The sequence below is a fragment of the Lycium ferocissimum genome, unplaced genomic scaffold, assembly GCF_029784015.1.
Source record: "Lycium ferocissimum isolate CSIRO_LF1 unplaced genomic scaffold, AGI_CSIRO_Lferr_CH_V1 ctg11251, whole genome shotgun sequence".
NCBI classification, from domain to species: domain Eukaryota; kingdom Viridiplantae; phylum Streptophyta; class Magnoliopsida; order Solanales; family Solanaceae; genus Lycium; species Lycium ferocissimum.
In genome coordinates this window covers 22070-39203 of record NW_026713741.1, presented here as the reverse complement: position 1 = coordinate 39203, position 17134 = coordinate 22070, and the positions used below count along the sequence as shown (strand labels likewise).

The 17134-nt window shown below is 37.8% G+C and overlaps 2 pseudogenes; both read left to right on the top strand.

Moving 5' to 3' along the window:
- Positions 1 to 1528: 1528 nt before the first annotated feature.
- Positions 1529 to 8625, top strand: LOC132041708 (uncharacterized; annotated as a pseudogene).
- A 2919-nt stretch (positions 8626 to 11544) lies between these two features.
- Positions 11545 to 13595, top strand: LOC132041707 (G-type lectin S-receptor-like serine/threonine-protein kinase RLK1; annotated as a pseudogene).
- Positions 13596 to 17134: the final 3539 nt, after the last annotated feature.

Here is a 17134-nt window from a genome sequence, read left to right as displayed (position 1 = left end):
TGATACAAACAGCGCCACTTGGTTTGTTTACATTATTTCCTTAGCATGTGCTCCTCTTTCTTGGATATCATGCATCATCTCGACCAATATACGCATAGCTTTTCTTGGAAAGTCATTTCTTCAACCAAATTATATGTTGAACCCCGAAGTGTCCATCTGGTCCATTGATTTTGTCAAATGGTGGGCACTTTATAAGGCTCAAGATATATCTTCAAAAGTCTTAGCTGTGGATTTGAGAGGAACGATGTTCGTCAACTATTAGTTCGAGATGCTCAGGGAAAATATAGCATCATCTACTATCTTTGCTACTGGACATCACGGATCCATCGTTAGTTTCGATCGGAGAGGAAGCTGTGATCAATGAAGCAGTATTGCTTCAAAGTCATCAAGTGAAAAATGGTGTCTTGAGCTTCAGCCCAATTAGAATCGGCCAAAAATCTTCGATTGGTCCTTATGTTGTTGTTCAGAAAGGAAGCTCAGTGAAAGATTATGCTCATGTGCTTGCTCTCAACACTAGCAAAACTATAGTTAAAAGTGCTAAGTCTACAAGCACCCAAAAGGTTAGTAGAATAAATTAAAAAAAAATAATTAAAAAAGAAACGTTCATCGACTATGTTGGTTGGACTCTTCAAAAGTATCTCCGAGTGTGTGGGAGTACGACAACATTTTTGGAGGGTCTGAGCAACACAGTTCATCATTATCACTAGTCTTGAAAATCTTTAGACTAACACCTTTCCTGTTTAATATCGAATACAGGGAAAATCGACACGAAAGATCATGAAGCGGAGTCATGGAAATCATGAACATATCAGTCAACTACTCTCCATCTACATGGTTGGATTTCTCAGCAGTTTGTCGACAACTGTTGCTTACTTCATCTACCTTTCGCTATGGCAAATCCCACCTTCACTAAAACATTTCGTTTTTTGCTTAGCGGGAGCCTTTCATTAGTTTCCTTACATGATCGTCACATATGCAACACTATTTGACTATGCTCCTTCAGGTTCATTCACTTTTTCTATCACTATTGCCATTGGTTACATATCTCATGGTCTTATCCTCAGCTTCTTCACTTGTTTGTTAAACCATATCGTCCGTCAAAAAAAGAGAGTTGGATAGGACAAAGATTTGTCTTCTCCATCGTGTTAACGTTGCATGTGACATCCGATTTACAAAATTCCTTTCTGTAACAGAGTTGTTCTGTGTTTATTTATGTTGTTTAGGTGCGAAAATTGGCCAACATTCTTCCATCAGAGCCATTAACCCCATTTCAGAACCATCCCTCATCTCAATAGGCAATGGTGTGCATTTAGGGGACTTCAGCAGAATCGTTCCCGTAATATATACCTCAAGTGGATTTGTGTCTGGGAAAATTGAGATTCATGATAACTCGGTTATCCGTAGTCAAGGCCTCGTCCTCCCAGGTTCCGTCATTGAGAAGGATGTTATTCTTGGTGCAATATCAGTTGCTCCCACGAATTCAGTCCTTCAACATGGTGGTATATTTGTTGGCTCCAAAAATCCAGTTATGGTCAAAAGCAAGTCTTATTCATTAGATGATCGAATCGAGGAAATGGACATAAAATATAAAAAGGTGATCTAGCTATAAGTTTGGCTGCTTTAACTCTTAAAGTGAAATCGAGATTCTTTCATCGAATCGGTGCTACAGGAAAAGGATGCTTAAGGCTCTACGATGACATCCCAGGTTTTCCAGATCACAAGATTTTCAGTCCTGGCACGACGTACCGAGTTATTATTAGGCACAGTAATTGTTCGAGTTTTGATGATGATGTGAGACTTGATCCGCGTGGTGCAGCAATAAGGGTCCTATCAAATGAAACTGATGAGAACAGTGCAATTCTTGATCTGACATTAAAGACCGGTAAGGCATTTCATGCTCGAACGATAGGTGACTTTGCAACATGGCTTGTTTGTGAAGGAGCAGCACAGGAAGAACACATGAAGCATGCTCCGCATATCCGGGATGCAATGTGGGGCTCTCTTCTGTTAGCAAAATGGACAGATTGTAGAATATCTACATTAAGATATTTTCAATATGGTGAATATGAAGAGATACTATGAATATATGAAATATTATTAAGGATATTCTACATTTAGTGTAGAATATTATGTAACATTGGTAGTAGAATATTATGAAAAATATTTTATAGGATTTACATTTAGTGTAGGATATTTTACTTCCTTTCCTCTCTCATTTCTCTTGTATATAACTACCAATATATTCTGATGTATGGGAATCAAGTAATTGAGATAGTCATTCTTCAATTTCTCTCGTGTTTTCTCTGTTCTTGACATGGTATTAGAGCCTTTTTTTTTTTTTTTTGAAAGTTTAGTTCTCTTGACTGTTCGTCAACAAGCAGTCCTAAGAATCTAGGGCTTTTGGTTTTGGTTATTCTAGCTATTTTTTTTCGTGTCATTGTGTTTTGATTTTCTCTCTATTCGAAAACATGACTTCACATCAATTTGAGTCTTTCGATGTTCGTTTCCTGAAAAAATTCAAATTTGGGAATTTCGGTCAACTTTTTGTCATGGGAAAAGAATTACGGGGCCATGTATAGATGGAAGTGATCTCGCTCCTACCGATCTTACAAAGTTAGGTCGGTGGAGGGTCAAGGATGCTCGGGTGGTGACATATGGATTTTAGGGTCAATTGACCCTCTTATTGTTCTTAATCTCAGGCCGTACAAGACTGCAAAGGCCATGTGGGATTATTTACAAAAGGTTTACAATCAAGACAATAGCGCTAGAAGATTTCAGCTAGAGCATGAAATTGCTAATTACTCTCAAGGAGGTCTCTCTGTTCAGGATTATTATTCGTTTGGGGACTTATGGGCTGAATTTACTCGATATTGTTTATGCTAAAATACTCGTTTGAATCTCTCTCTCTATAATTCAAGCGAGTTCATGAGCAAAAGCAAACGAGACCAATTTTTGATGAAATTGCGATACGATTTTGAGAGTGTTTGCTCTAACTTGATGAATCGTGACCGTCTCCCTCTTTGGATGTTTGTTTTAGGGAATTACTCCGGCGGAAGAGCAACGTCTTGTCACACAAAATGCTTTCAAGCAAGCAAATGATGCCATTGTTATTTATTGCTCAAGGAAAAGGAAAGAGCTGGTGATATGACTAGAACTCAATGCTATATTTCTGGCAATATGGTCATATTGCTAACGATCGTGGCAAGAAGTTTTGTAACTATTGTAAACAACATGGACATATTATCAAAGAGTGTCCCACACGCCCTCAAAATCGTAAGGTCAATGCTTTTCAGGCTGAGGTAAATGGTTCCACTACTGATAACTCATCTTCACAGGACAAATTCTTACTCACGAAATGGTCCAACAAATGATCGTGTTGCCTTTTCGGCTTTGGGATTACAAGGTAATGATGCTGCATCTAATCTTTGGCTTGTTGATTTTGGTACTTTCCAATCATATGACCAACTCAACAAGTATACTAAAAAATGTTAGTAGCCCTATCACGATGTCCATCCATGATTCGTGTTGCCAATGGTAGTAATTTACCCATTACCATGGTTGGGGACACTACTCCAACTTTCAAGAATGTTTTTGTTTCACCGAAGCTCTCAACTAGTCTTATTTCAGTTGGACAATTGGTAGAAAATAATTGTGATGTGAATTTTTCTCGTAATGGTTGTCTTGTGCGATCGTGTCGGGGACTCATGTAATCGAAGGGCCTAAAGTTGGAAGATTGTATCCTATACATTTTTCCATTCCTCCTGATCGTCTTTTGCTTGTACTTCTACCGCTAGTAAGATTGAGGTTTGGCATAAGCGTCTAGGACATCCAAATTCTATTGTGTTGTCTCATTTATCAAATTCTGGTTTATTGGGAAATCAAAATCAATTTTCAGCTGCTACTTTTGATTGTTCAACTTGTAAATTAGGCAAAAGTAAAACTCTTCCTTTTCTTAATTTTGGTAGTCGTGCTACAAAATGTTTTGATGTCATTCATAGTTATGTTTGAGGCATGTCACCAATTACTTCTCATGCTCATTTCGAATACTTTGTGACATTTATAGATGATTATAGTCGGTTTACATGGGTATATTTTCTCCGTTTCAAATCTGAGGTACTTTCCATATTCAAGACATTTTTGGCTTACATTGAGAATCAATTTTCTACATTCATCAAAATATTAAGATCTCGATTCGGAGAATATATTTCTCATGAATTCAATAATTTCTTGCTTGAGAAAGGAATTGTCTCACAACGCTCTCTGCCCGTATACGGCATGGCAAAATGGGGTTGCGGCGGCGTAAAAATCGTCATCTCTTAGATGTCACTCATACTTTATTGATTAAGTCCTCCCTCGTCCCATCCAAATATCAAGTGGAAGCTTTGTCCTCTTGCTGTCTATTTAATTAATAGGCTGCCATCTAAAGTGTTAAATCTTGAGTCTCCATATTATCGCATTTTATCGTCATAATCCTAGCTATCATAATTTTCATACATTTTGGTTATTGTTTGTTTTGTATCTGCCTCTTCTCAACATAATAAACTTCTCTGCTTCGCCTACTAAATATGCTTTTATGGGTTATATTACTTACGGAAAGTGGTTTGTTTTGCTATGATCAAGTTCTAACAAATTTCGTATTTCTAGAAATGTTGTTTTCCTTGAGAATCGATTTCTTCTCATCATGTTGAGTCATCTACTCGTTTCTCCTATTCTTCCTACTTTTGATGATTTGTCATCTTCTTCTAAGAGAGTTCAAACTTACCGGATTTGTGTATGAACGACGTACGCCATCTTTACCCTCCCGAAATCGATCCGCCACGAGCTGCCCATAACAGTGCGAGATTCTTCAAGGCCAACTTATCAGCCTACTCGACGATGTCTACATTGGACTACGAAGTACTCTAATTAGTATAGTTTTCCTCTACTTTATCCACCATTACATTCCCGGTTACTCACAAGCTTAAGCACAATGTCAATGTTGGCGAAAGCAATGGAAGGAAGAACTTTTTAGCTCTTAAAGAAAATGACATGGGACATTGTTTCATGTCCTTCAAATGTCCGGCCAATTGGATGTAAATGGGTTTATTCGATTAAACTTCATTCGATGGAACTCTTGATAGGTACAAAGCTCGCTTGGTTGTCCTGGTAACAAACGGGAGTATGGTGTGGATTATGAGGAGACTTTTGCACAGTAGCAAAAAATGACTACGGTGCGGCATCGCTATTGTCGCATCACAGAATCGACTCCTTTATCAAACGGACGTAAAAATGCTTTTCTCCCATGGTGATGCGAAAGATATTTATATGAAACCTCCCTCGGTTTGTTTCATCACCCACATCGATGTTTGCAAGTTGAAGCGATCTTTGTATGGATTAAAACAAACTCCTCAAGCTTGGTTTGACAAGTTTCGATCTACTTTGCTTCAATTCTCTTTTGAACAAAGTAAATATGACTCATCTTTGTTTCTTGGACAACATCTGAGTTGTGTTCTTCTTTTGGTATATGTAGATGACATCATTATATCACGAACCGATTCTTCATTAATCACTAGCCTCGACGGAACTTAAGATTCTTTTCATATGAAAGGTCTTGGTACTCTTACATATTTTCTTGGGCTTGGAAGTTCTTTATTATAATTCTTTAGGGTGTTTTTCTTAAACCAAGTACAAATATACTCAAGATTTGATTGCATGAATGGGTCTTCAAGAATCGGCCTACTGTTGATCTCCATTGGAATTGAATGTAGTATCGTTTGTGATGAAGGAGATCTTATTCTGATCAACTGTTTCGACAATTAGTTGGAAGCCTAAATTATCTTACCATTACTAGGCGATATCTCTTTTGTAGTTCAACAAGTGGGTCAATTTATACGGTCATCAGCGTCATCTACATTTAGTGGATGTTCGTCGCATTATCTAATATCTCTCGAGAACATCTACTCGGATTATTTTTTCTAGTGGCTCTCTGATGGCTTAAAGCGTTTAGTGATTCTTTAGGCTAGATGTCTCCGATACTGTGCACTTCATTGCTCTAGAGATGGTGCATGTTTCTCGGAGATTCTTTGATTTCTTTGGAAGAGAAAGCAAGTCTCAAGCCATTGTTAGATTATTTGCTTCGGGTTTACTTGCGGAGATAGGGGATTTCTTCGATCTAGTCCTACTCTCTCCCATCTTCGGATAACACAAGTGCCATTCAGATTGCAACCAATCAGTGATCACGAAAAAGGCAAGCATATTAGTGGGCACATTTTATCGTAAGAAAAGTAGATAGAAAGTTATTACTCTTCCACATGTATCCGAGGATCTTCAAATAGCTGATGTGTTTACAAAATCAATGGCACTTAATAACGCCATCGGTTTAGTAGGCAAATTGATGCTGTGATCTGAGATCGATTTGAGGGGATGTTAGCATAATGGACGGATTGTAAAATATCTACATTAAGATATTCTCAATATGGTGAATATGAAGGATACTATGAATATATGAAATATTATTAAGGATATTCTACATTTAGTGTGTAGAATATTATGTAACATTAGTGCTAGAATATTATGAAGAATATTTTGTAGGACTACATTTAAGCTGAAAGTATTTTCTTAAACTTTCCTTCTTTATTTCTCTTGTATATAAATATCAATATATTCCGAATATGGGAATCAAGTTAATTAAGATAGTCATTCTTCAATTTCTCTCATTTTTCTCTGTTCTTGACGTCTTCGACGGAAGTGCACTCTATACCGAGCTACATTACTATTCAAAATTTGCGGTTTTTCGGAGTTCGAAGATGGTCGAGAGATGTATGTCAAATTCAAGTTAAGGCCTCTTGATAACTTGATACGTGAGGACTCGGTAGTGTGACATACTACTTCCACCCGAGACCGCGTAATTCCAAGAGACGAGAATGACACTGTCCATTACTCTTCCCTCGATGAAGATTTCAACATCGTTCGCGTACACCCGAGAAGGTCCTATTAGATAATGTTTCAAATATTTTTAAATCAATGATTTTTAGTAAATACATTCTTTTGGATTTCCAAAGTAGTCCGATCTGTGAATCCTGCAAAAGAACTTGAGAAACTTATTTTAGATTTATTCTTGATAGCATAAATTAATTCTTGGTTTTGACGAATACATTTTGATATTACCGAATTCATGAATTTATTCATGAACTCTATTTATTGATGTTTTAGGTTTTCCTCGAACTTCTAGCCTATAGATAGTGGTGGTTTCTTCGGAAATGATAAGCAACTTTCAATTTGAAAAACACTCGAGAGACACATTAAAGAGCAACGTTCTTGAATGTTACCTTGTGTGGCTAAATTGAATTCCCGGGGTAGTGCTGTCATTATTCTTCCATTTGCTCGTGGAAGAGACTTTAACTATTTTCAAGAAGCTTGTTCAAAAGCAAGTTTCATATTGGTTTTCCATCGATATTTTTATCACTGCTCTAACAATTTGAAGATATTTCAATTGTCTAAATCTGAAGATTTTATTATCTCGGTTCTAACAGGCTCGTTATGTTTTACAACTGCAAATCCGACCAATACCGGAGGATGAAGCCATTTGGGAAGCTGCACTTGATTGCACCAAGCCATGGGATGAGAGAGAATTTCCTTATATTGAGATAGGAGACATAACTATTGATGCAACTCTTACTAAAGAAGAATCAGAAGAGCTGGAGTTCAATCCATTTCTCAAATGTCATGAGGTGGACGTCATTCGGGCAACATCATGCAATCAGAGCGCGTCCATGGACGGTCTGTCGTTTATGACATGTGCCAACATCTGAGAAACAGAAAGCCTCTCCCGGAAGCTTGGAGAATTTTCCTGGATCAATCTGATGTGAAAATGGACTTCACCGGCTGTCCCGTTGCAGCGACATTGGAGAAAAAGGATACGACCAAAGTCACACTAGCAAGAACTTGGTACGTGACGATGTGGCTAGTCTCTGCTCAACCGTTCTTGCAAACTTTTCTTCCATATTTTCTCATGGGATTAGTGATCTTTGCTCCACTAAAATGTCTTTTCTACACATCAGATAGCATAAAAGTCGAGAAGCATTGGCTGCTGCCTTTGTTTTGGGTTGTCACAGGACTTTTAGGTGGACTTCTATGTGCTTTGGCAAAATGGATTCTTGTAGGAATCAAGAAAGATGGAGAAAGTGAGCTAATTTGGAGTAAAGGGATTTTCAGCGACACGATTTGGCAAGCAATAAGGACACTAGTAGGAGACTATTTCATGGAAATGACAAGGAGACTATTTCATGGAAATGACAAGTGTATCAGAGGGAAACTTATGTTTTCTTATAAAAAGTCGAATTTGGATGAAGTTTAAATGGGATCGGAAGTTGCTTGGGACGAAGGTGTGTGCATCAACAGCATGGGGGCAGTTTTGAATCCTGAAATGGTGAGAGTTGACAAGTATGGATCGGTCGGGAGAGAAGCTTTGCTCTTTGGACACATATATGAAGATGAAGGAGGCAAAGTGAAGTATGGAAAAATCAAGATTGGAGAAAGTGGTTATGTGGGAAGCAGAGCTGTGGCAATGCCGGGGGTAACTATTGACAATAAAGGTACTCTTGGAGATCTCTCACTTGCCATGAAGGGAGAGCTCGTAAAGTAAGCGAAAATATGATCAAGATCACGACACTGTTTGATATGTTGTCATTTTTTCCCGCTGATGGAAAATGTTTCCTAGGGAAACTTTTTTGGGGTAAAAATTTACGGATATATACATAGTAAGTGACTTCCTCGTGAAAAATATTTTCCCGAAAAATGAGGTAAACTTTTGTCGTATTTTCCAAACATCTCGCTCGAATAAGTGAAGGTCTCTTGCTTGGCCTGCAATGTTTAGTTCTGACTACTGATCTTTTAGCCTTTGTATTACTAGATTAGGAAATAGTTGAAAAGAAAAACTATTAAGGAAGGGATAAAACAATATCAGCTTTTGTTAAGTTCAGAATTTTAAATGAAATCTTGTCTTGATTGTTAAGCAAATTCAAGTTGATGTTCTCTCTTGCTATTCACTCCGGATTTTTCTTTATCTGTCACTTTAGCTAAAAAGTTGATCTAAAAAAATTGTTACTTTATAAAACCAAGAAGGTATTAATTATTTTTTGTTCAATTCCACCCTTACTAGCACTCCAAGAAAGCATACTATCTTTAACTACTCGCTTGAGGAAAAGATAAAGGGTAATTTAATGAAATACCCCCACATGATTAATGCTATTAAATAAATTTTTGTAATGAATATGCCAAAAATTTAAGTCAGAAAAGATCAAGATAATAAGTGGAGATATTTTCCACAAAATCTTATTTTTCAAGCAATTATGTTATTCAAAGTTAAAACAAATGCGCGTTTTTTGTGACCTATCATTTTGTTGAATTTTTTTTAGGAATAGACAAGAAAAGGATCACTTTCAATATAGTTGAAATTTTATTTATTCTTGATAGAGACAGCGAAGTGGCAGTTTGTATTGAATTTTCAAACTTATTAAAGATACATTGAAGTTCCATCAAGTCAATAGACCCTACAACATTTTAAGTCTTTGACCACTTCGACTTTTGGCAACGCTTTTCCAGGGTGGCCTAAACTAGAGCTAGGACCACAAAGTTGATTGCATAGTTTTTCAATCTTTCTAGACTATGGAGTTGACCTAGTCAACAGTCTAATTAATCTTTAAGCCAAAACTTACATTAAGAAGAATATTTAAAACCCTAACTTCCTTTCTTGCATCACCATAATTGTTGTAGTTTTCCAGTATACACGTCTATACAAATTGTTTTTCATAAACCCTTCAATGCAAACAGGGGGCAGGGCTAGGTTGTGACAAGGGGTTCAAATTGAATCTTTTTCGTCGGAAAATTAAACTGCGCAATTAGAGTTATATATGAAAAATTGAATATTCTTGACATAGCGAAGATTCGAGTGTAGTAGTAAAAGGGGTTCAAAAATTATTTTAGGTCACAGGTCCATATCTTCGAGGTGATAGTATGATAAGGTTACTATGTTTTTATTGTTTTGATGATTTGACAAATATGTATAAGTTAATCAGATACTCTAGCAGGGGATATAGTTGTCTAGTTATTTCGAGACTTTGTGATAGCATACATGAGAGACCGTTATTCGATCGTGTCCTCTTGTAGATAGTCAACTTAGTGTAAAGTCACGTACACTGTAGCAAAGTATAGCGGCGAAAGCAATACACAGGAGGCTTGTCACTCTCACCTTGCCTCTTCTCTCATATACACAACATATCTTAAGGGAAACATTATTCTTGCACAATCAAATTGCTCACATCCTAAGTGCAAGTCTCCACCTCTTGGGGTGCTCTCAAGAGCAAAGCCTCAACAAGCCGAAGGGACTGCATCTCGCCGAAGATGCTTTAAGTCCTTACGTTATTGAGTCTTTCTTATTTTGTTCTTTAAATTGTAAATCTACTCTTCTCTAAAGGAAGCTGTTTGTAGGTGTCTCAAAGTCTCAAAAGTTGCTTGTAGGAAGTTTATCTCCTCAAGCTTTTGAGTGGTACACTAGGCTAGAGTTAGTCCAAGTGTATTAGTGTGTGGGTGGCTAGAGTTAGTCATGGTATTGAATTCTCAAAGGGCCTTTGAAGTGGACACTAGGCTGTAGTTAGTCTAGGTGTATTAGTTCGCTTGGGTAGAGGTAGTCGAAGTTCGCTTACACAAGTGTATTGTAAGTGGTTGAGGACTATGTGAGTTAATTCCTGTGTCAGGGTAAAGTCTGTAATCCTTTGCTCGTGTAGCAGTTAAATCACTACGTGGTAATTGTGATTTTTAATCCTGAGCAAGGAATTTTTCACGGTAAAATCACTGGTAGAGACCACCTCCCTTCATACATTGTGTTGATGAACGCATAGCTGTTATCATAATATTTTCTAGAATTTTCTTATATGAATTCCTAAGTCTTACGCTTTAGTATTATTTTTTATAATTGCCGTTTCATCTTTCTCGAACTCTTGATTTTAAAATTATTTTTCCCATTATGATATTATTAGTCATATCTAACAGACAAAAGTAGAAGTTGATTCTGAAGTCTCACAGTTGATCCAAAACACAAGCTCCAAATGAACAAAACAAAAATCCCATTAATTTTCTTCTGTATAATGATGTTCTTGATTTGTTCAACAAAACATATTTCCTTTTGCAATGGCTAATTCTTTCTTATCTTCTACTAGCAATATTTCTCCTTTTTCTTCTTCCATTACACAATTTATCTCAAAATAATGGTAGGGTATACTAGTAGTTCTATTACTACAACCGATGGAACAACCCCATGGCTTTCACCATCTGGTGATTTTGCATTTGGGTTCCAAAAACTTCAAGATAATAAAGATCAGTTCTTGCTTTGTATATAGTATGCAAAAATACAAGAAAAAACTATACTCTGGCATGCAACATAAGTAGTCCAGTGCCACAAGGATCAAGATTGAATCTTGATCCTCAGAGTGGTCTTATACTTAGTGATCCCAGGGAACTACCCTTTGGAGAACTGATTTGATTGTTGGTAATATTGACTATGGACTCATGAATGATACTGGAAATTTTGATTTGGTGCTTGTTACACAAAGTGTGTCTTCCAATTCAGATTATGATGATGTGTACTATAATAGTCAAACTTCTGACACAACAAATGCAACCAATTCTGGGAATAAGTTGGTTTTTGACGAGAATGGCCTGATGTACATATTGAAGGGGAACAATCAAAGGCAAATTCTTAATTCTTCATCCGTTCCTTCAGCTTCGGACAATTACCATGGGGTGACTCTTAACTTTGATGGTGTTCTTACTCATTATTATCATTCAAGGAATTCTAATAGCAGTGGCTGGAATGTTTTGTGGTCTCAACCGGATATAACATGCACCAACATTTTGGGAAACAACGGACCTGGTGCTTGTGGTTACAACAATATATGCAATCTGGGCACAAACAACAGACCAGTTTGTAACTGTCCAAAAGGATATTCACTGGTTGATCCAAACGGTGCTTATGGCAACTGCAAACAGGATTTTTCTGTAAGTTGTGATGAAGTTGGGAGGGGTTCGCCTGAAGATTCGTATAGCTTTTTTACGGTCCATGATACTGATTGGCCATTATCTGACTTTCGGCAAATTAGCCCTTCAACTGAACAAAACTGCCAAAGTGCATGTTTGAATGAATGTCTTTGTGCTGTTGCCATTTATAGAAGCAATAGCTGCTGGCAAAAGAAGCTGCCGATGTCGAACGGGAGAATAGACCACAGTTTGAATGCGAAAGCTTTTATCAAAATAAGGAAAGATGTTGTTCCTCCTCTAAGCCCTAGCCTTCCAAATCCAGGACCTCGTCAAAGCAAAAACTGTCCTCTAAGTCACTGCCTTCCAATTCCGGGATCTCATCAAAAGCAGAGTTGGCAAATTTGGGCAATTTTGGCGTCTTCGCTCTTAGGTAGCTCGGTCTTGGTAAACATTTTGCTCATTTACAAAAAGAGAGTGAACGCTTTTTGCCCTACAAGTCTCGTGACGGACTTTGTTTGTCATAGTTTTACATATAAAGAACTTGTAGAAGTCACAAAAGACTTCAAGGAAGAGCTAGGCCGGGGTGCATGTGGGATTGTTTACAAAGGGGTAACGCCTATCGGTTCAAGAAACGTAGTCGCTATAAAGAATCTAGACAGAGTTGCTCACGAGGCGGAGAAAGAATTCATGACTGAAGTAAATGTGATCAGTCAGACTCATCACAAGAATTTGGTCCGTCTGATCGAATATTGTAACGAGGGACCTCATCATTTGTTGGTGTACGAGTATATGAGTAATGGCACTCTTGCAAGTTTCATTTTTGGTGATCCAAAACCTACTTGGAGCCAGAGGACGAATATCGCGATGGGGATTGCAAGGGGACTTGAGTACCTCCACGAAGAGTGCAGCACGCAAATTATCCATTGTGACATAAAGCCTCAAAACATTCTCCTTGATGATTATTACGTTGCTCGAATATCAGATTTCGGATTGTCTAAACTGCTGATGATCAACCAGAGTCGAACACTTACTAATATTAGAGGAACGAGAGGTTATGTTGCGCCGGAATGGTTTAGGAATAGTCAGGTCACGGTTAAGGTGGACGTTTACAGCTTTGGTGTATTGCTACTGGAGATCATCACTTGTCGGAAAAATTATGAGAATGAGTAAAGCTACAGACCAGAGGTGATTCTTAGGGGTTGGGTTTTTGATTGCTTTCAAGAAGGAAAATTGGAAGCTCTGGCGGAAAGTGATATCGAGGCATTGAATGACAAGAAGCAGTTCGAGAGGTTCGTGATGGTTGGTATTTGGTGCGTCCAGGAGGATTCATCGATGAGACCTACTATGAGGAAAGTCGCTCAAATCCTTGATGGGTCTGTTGAAGTGACGATTCCACCATGTCCACGTAATTTTAGCATTACTATTTAACATCATAAGCCTCATCTATATGGTGTTGTTGTAAGTCTCATCTATGTGCAATTTCCTCCTCTGTATGTCTTTTTTACGTTCTACTGCTCTAGTTATATTACTTGCTTTCATGTTAGATGTTCTTTAAATAGTAATGATCTTCATAAATTCATGATGCATGAAGCAGTTCTTCCATTTATTTTTTTGGTAACTAACTGATTATATTATCAAAGTGATCATTTACAGCTCAGAAAAATGCATACAAGTCCCAGAACTGCAATCAACAAACAAACAAGACAATCAATACATCTATGGCTGTTGACAGATTACTATGGATAGTAACTAAGCTCATTCAGTCTACTAGGCAACCTAGGAAAAATGGATCCTCTAAAATGATCTTCCTGTAATTTGCCTCAGCAGCATCCGTGGTTCTCTTCTTTTCTGTTTGAACAGCCTAAGGTTTCTTTCTTGCCACAAAAAGCAGACAACAGGCAAGAATTATCCTGAAATGGTGAGAGTCGACAAGTATGGATCGGTCGGGAGAGAAGCTTTGCTATTCAGACACATATATGAAGATGAAGGAGGCAAAGTGAAGTATGAAAAAATCAAGATTGGAGAAAATGGTTGTGTAGGAAGCAGAGCTGTGGCAAAAATATGATCAAGATGACGACATTGTTTGGTATGACAGAAGTCATTTTCCCCCTTATGATGGAAAATGTTTTCCTTTGGGAAACATTTTTATTGACGGAACACCAGAAAATGACTTCCTCATGAACAATATTTTCCTGAAAAATGACTTTTGTCGTACCAAACGCGTCGAATAAGTGAAGGTCTTTTGCTAGGCCTGCAATGTTTAGTTTTAAATAATGATCTTTTAGCCTTTGTATTACTAGATTAGGAAATAGTTAAATAGAAACACTATTAAGTAGGGATAAAACACTATCACACTACTAGAAATAGAGGTTTTTTTCCACCTATATTCAGTGGAAAATTTATGTTATAAAACATGATTTTCTCACCTCATTTCAACCGAACAACCTCACTGAGAAAACACATGGTGGGAAATAGGTTCCCATTGAAACGTTGGGAAAATTCCTAATTTTTCCCTATAAAAACACTACTATTTAGGTTTTTCCTACCTACATTCAGTGGGAAATAGCCACTGAAATATTTTTAGTGAGAAAATGTAGATTTTTTTAGCGGTGTCAACCTTTGTAGGTTCAGAATTTTCAATGAAATCTTGATTTGATTGTTAATCAAATATAAGTTGATGTTCTTTCTTTTGGTTTTCCACCCGGTGTCCGGTATCCGCATTGAAGCCCGACTAAATTTTAATTGCACACTATAGACCCATTTTCTGGGGTGGGCGCTGCCTGATATTCTTTCTTGCTATTGCTTCGGTTTTTAATCTGTCACTTTCGCAAAAAATAAAAAAATAAAAAACATCGGTCCAAAATTTAGTAACTTAAGATAAACGCGAAGGTGTTAACTTTTTCTTGTATTCCAGCCTTGCTACTCCAAGAAGGCATACTATCATTGACTACTCATTTAGGGAAAAGATATTAGGAATTTAGTCAAATATCACTTTAGACTAATTTCATTAAATAGTTTTGTTTAATGAGTGCCAAAACTTTAAAGGACAGATAAAAAAAGACCGGAAGAAGTATGAAGAGTGAGAAAAGATCATAAGTGCAGGTATTTTCCACAAAATCTTGTTTTTTCTAAGCAAATATTTTGTTCAAAGTCAAAACAAATGCGCGTTTTTATTACCTATCATTTGTAGAAATTTTAGGAATAGACAAGAAAAGGATCACTTCCAAAATACTTGATATTTAATTTCTTTATTGTAGTTATAGTCATCAGGGGCGGTCCTACCTTGGTGCAAGTGGGATCAGTTGAACCCACTTGCTCAAAATGTTTTATACTACTTATTTGTGGAAATTAGTGAAAGAAGTTATTTTTCCCCTCATTCACAACAATCTCAACAGTGATATATACAAGCTAAGCTACATAAGGTAAGGCTCTAAACTAGGACCTAATGACCTACAATTAAGGAGCTAAATATACAAAGTCCATAAATAGCAAATATACACTAATCAGAATATATTGACATATATTCTAACACTCCCCCGCAGTCTAAGCGGGAGGTCGTCGAACGCTTAGACTGTCCCGAAAATCCTCAAATAATACCAAAGGAAGACCCTTGGTAAATATATCTGCAATCTGATAACGGGATGGGACATGTAGCACTCGAACCTGTCCACGAGCAACCTTTTCGCGAACAAAATGAATATCCATCTCAATGTGTTTAGTGCGTTGATGCTGAACAGGATTCCCGGCAAGATATATCGCACTAATATTATCACAATAAACCAATGTAGCCTTTTGGATAGGACAGTGAAGTTCCAAAAGTAGATTCCGCAACCAACAAGATTCGAAAACCACATTGGCTACCCCTCGGTACTCAGCTTCTGCACTCGACCGGGACAAGGTTGCCTGTCGTTTAGCTGACCAAGAGATCAAGTTATCACCAAGAAAAATGCACAACTGCAAGTAGACCGCTGGTATCTGGACATCCACCCCAATCTGCATCTGTATAAGAAACAAGAGTCGATGTAGAAGAAGGATAAAGATGGAGTCCATGTTCAAGAGTACCCTGAATATAGCGCAAAATGCGCTTGAGAGCGTGCATGTGTTCATCCTTCGGGTCATGCATGAACAAGCACACCTGTTGCACGGCATATGTAATGTCGGGTCTCGTGAAAGTGAGATATTGAAGAGCCCCAGCAAGGCTCCTATAAAGGGATGGATCCTCGAACGGTGTGGTAGAAGTAGCACTGAGCTTCGGTTTAGTATCAACCGGAGTAGGTGCTGACTTACATGAAGACATGCCGGCACGATCAATAATTTCTATGGCATATTTCTTCTGTGACAAAAATAGACCACCTGCATGACGGGTCACAGCTATACCCAAAAAATAGCTAAGCTCACCCAAGTCCTTCATAGCAAATGCCGAGCTAAGAAGAGTAATGATAGACTTACGAAGCTCATCAGAAGAAGCAGTCAAAATAATATCGTCCACATATAACAGAAGATAAGCTATAGATGTAGCCTTCCGATAGACAAACAGAGAATGATCTGAAGTACTGTGAGAAAACCCGAGAGTATAAACATAATCAGCAAATTTCCTGTACCAAGCCCGGGGAGCCTGTTTAAGCCCATAAAGAGATTTCTTCAACAAACACACATGATTGGGTTTTTCAGGATCCCGAAACCCCATAGGCTGATGCATGTAAACAGTCTCCTTAAGTTCACCATGTAAGAAAGCATTCTTGACATCAAGTTGATGAATTGGCCAAGCTTTAGATAAAGCCAGGCTGAGAACTGTGCGAATAGTAGCCGGTTTGACCACCGGGCTAAAAGTGTCACCACACTCCACTCCAACCTGTTGAGTTTTTCCATCACCTACAAGACGGGATTTATGCCTCTCAAAAGAACCATCAGATTTTTCTTTATGAGCAAAAATCTACATAGACCGAATTACATTAACATCAGATGGACAAGGCACCAACTCCCACGTCTCGTTTTTAATAAGAGCATCATATTCGGCATCCATAGCCTTTTTCCAATTCGGGTCACGAAGGGCCGACACTGGGTTACGGGGCAGTGGGGATTTAGAGACCGTGGAAAGAAGATTGAAGTTCTTTTTGGGCTT